Source organism: Castanea sativa, chromosome 4, assembly GCF_040712315.1.
Source record: "Castanea sativa cultivar Marrone di Chiusa Pesio chromosome 4, ASM4071231v1".
NCBI classification, from domain to species: domain Eukaryota; kingdom Viridiplantae; phylum Streptophyta; class Magnoliopsida; order Fagales; family Fagaceae; genus Castanea; species Castanea sativa.
The window spans coordinates 4,228,088-4,231,618 of record NC_134016.1 but is presented as its reverse complement, the minus strand read 5'-3'; positions in this window follow the sequence as shown (position 1 = coordinate 4,231,618).

Sequence of the window (3,531 nt, the reverse complement as noted above, 5' to 3'; positions counted from 1 at the left end):
CACATGAGAAAGCATCGCTACCGTCCGTGGAGGGGGCCAATGCCTCGATCAAATGTGGTGCGTTTTGATCTAAATGAATACCCTGAGGATGGGGACTCTGTAATTTGAGTTGATGGTTGAAACTGCCGCTTTTGGGTCACAATGTTGCGATTTTGGCTTCTCTAAGTATGTTGTCTATGTGTGTGTGTGTGTTTTTTTTTTTTTTTTTCAAATCAGTATATTGTGTGCGGTTAAGAGTCTTACAATTTGGTCATGTTATCTACTCCTTTATAAGGAGAGTTATGGTTTAAATTGTTCTTTTTTTTATTATCGAATTTTTAAGTTAAAAAGAATGCCATGTGCATTCGAAAAGGATGATGTATTAGTTTCTTATTTATTGTTTATGATTATCTTAATGTTATGACTCATAGGAACTTATGATTTTTGATGCCATTTCAGTGTTTATTTTTTGGAGTTAGTACTTTTGGATGTACTAATGGTTCACAAATATGTAATATTAATAAAAAATTATGTAAACTTCAAATTGATATAAAAGAAAAATTATGACCCTAATTCCTCTAAAAAAAAAAAAATCTTATCGCACACGCTTTGCGCATAATGAAGCTAGTGTGTGTGTATATATATATAATAGTTCTATAATACCCTCTATCTAAAAAAATTCTATCATTCAAAAGAGAAATGAAATAAAAATAAAAAAGAGTGAAATTTCTATAGTACTGCCTTTTGTTTTCTTTCGAGTACGGCATGACTCCTTTAATATTGAACTTCAAAAGAAAAGAATAAAAATGAAACTCTTTGTGAAACTTTCTAGCGATTTGGCACCTTTTTTTTATTTTTTATTTTTTTTATTGATTATTTAGAGAAGTTCATTGAAACAAAAACATAGTATTACAACATAGTCAACATCATGGCAAAGGGTAGCCTAACAACAACATTATCATGTTGTGAAAATATTGTAGAAGTAGCATGTGACATAAATGTTTGGAAGTATGTGTCTAAAGAAAATTGTGTCGGCAGACAATGACAATATCCTTTCGTAATCACAAGCGGAAAATCCTTTTTCTCAAGAAAAAAACAAGTGAAGAGTCCACCAAACATGATGATGACTACAATTACACCAACACGGTCACATCATAGATCAATGATTTTATTTGTGTGTGGTTATAAGTTAATTGATTGGAGACAGTTTCTGTCATCCTTAATTTCAATATAAAAATAAATGTCAGGCATATAAGCTTTGTGTCTTTGTTGATGATGAAGCACATATATCTTTACATCAAATGCTGTAAATGAAACATTGACTATTATGGTATTCACATATAAGATATATAGTTACTGAATTAATGTGTAGTAGATGCCCTATATATAAATCAAATCCCCAAAGGGTGGACGCAGCAGTAAACGTTATAACAATTTTTGGTCTGCAAGCACAAACATGAAATGATGAAATGTAATAGGACTATACATGCCTATGTTTACAGGGGGCAAGTCTGGCATGAATGTTATGATTAATCCATTTGGTACTTTGACAAAGTACCCAACCTAAAAAGTCAAAAAAGAATCCAACAAATAATATACTCCCAACTTTGTTTCTTCATGTAGCCACTATCATGTCACAAAATGCCAAGTTTGCATGCACGGGGGATCCATAAAAATATTAAACAAAAGAAGAGTCCTAATAATTCGTCTCTCTCCATCATCTTATAAAGGGTTGATCTTTTGATAATGTAATAGGTGAAGTCTTATTATAAAGGGCCAGACTAGGCTGACCCCACTGCAATGCAAGTCTGGTAAGAATGTCACTATTAGTCCCTTTCTTAATTAACATCTTCCAAACCAAAAGAAGTGAAAAAGGGATCCCATAAATTTCTCGCATGTTTGTTTCTTAATGACTTTGTATCATACTGTCATGCACCAAAAAAAAGAAAGACATTTGTACCGCGCACAACGATACATGGTCAACCTAAAAAAGTTTCTGCTTTGGACAAATGAAGTACAACCGAGAGGAAGATTTTCATGACAGTACTTACCAAACTTTTGTCTCAAGAAAAGGAAGATCAAAGGGGTTCTTAGAACTTCTTACTTCATAAATGGAGAAATTTTTTTTTTCAAATCTCCCACTTCTTGATGTTCGGGAATTAGTCAATCGACCCTCGACTCCAATTTGTGACTGTTGGTTAGGGTTGTTTTACACGTGAAGCACAAAAACAAAAACAAAAGTTGATTTTTAAAGTCATGTTCATGACTAAGAATATCTGTTATCAGAATTTGCCGAGGAAAAACAAAAAAAATAAAAATAAAAATAAGAGGACAATGTTAAAGTCGTTCAGCAGAAAATATTAGTATTATTCACTATCTCTAAGGCCCCCCTAATCACTCTACTTAAGATGCTGCAATAGTATAAACCCTGGAGATAAATCCTATTTCTTGTATTGAAAAGCATTGTTTTAAATTCTGTTCCGTTTAGTTCGGAATTTTTTATTCTAATTAATTAATCGATATGAAATATTCATTTGTTCTCTCGTTATAAATTTCACTCAGTATTGTGATTTTGGTCGGTAGGTAAACGAATATTATCCTTTTCCTTTTTTTTTTTTTTTTTTTTTTTTTTACTTCACTTTAGATGTATTAAGTTATTATTATTTTCCTTTAATAATGTGCTTTTCTTGTAAACTTTTCATTGCCGTTTTTGACCAGAAATAGTTTGTCTTTCTTTCAAAAACAGAAATAGTGGCTGCGGTTTGGAGAAAATATCACTACCGTGTTTTTGTCTTTCTTGTCAGTCCTCATATGGTGGACTCAATCGCAATAAGTCAATTACACATAATTACATTCTATGTCGGTCAAAGCACAAAGCCACAATCGCGCATATTGCGATAAAATTATACATGTCATATCTTGACTTGTCTTGCTTGTATGATGACCCTTTAAACGACTGCCAATTACACTTCTCCCATGTTAATTTTTTTCTTTATTAAACAGTGGCCCAAAAAAAAAAAAAGGATCCGTTAACTTCTTTTTTTTAATGATTTTTGTTTTCAAATTTTCTTTTTTAATTTTCTCCTTTAAAATTAAGAAATTAATTTTTGGTTATTTAAATGGAAAATAATTTTTTTTAGTAATATTTTACTTTGTCATGCTAGTTTAAGTGTGCCAAGTATACAATTCATTTGCCACGTAGCTATATTTCATTAGCAAGATAATCGTAAGAATTAAATTAACAGTAAGTTGAAAATAATATGGACCAAATTAATTATTTCTAAAATGTAAGGATCAAATTGAATATGACCCAAAAATATAAAGATGAAAATAGTATTTTTGTTAAACTAAAATTTACTACGACCGACTATTGCAAAGGAAAGCCTCGGTATTATTTTCTTGATAGTCTTTGGAGGGAACAACTTTACCCTCCTCGGTTATTTCTTTACCTTTTCTATCCCTCTTCCTTTTCTTGTCAGGTTGTTCAGAAGGAGAAGTGTGAGTAGGAAGAGGAGTTGGGGGTCGAGGTTAGATAGCTACCTCAGGGGTGGA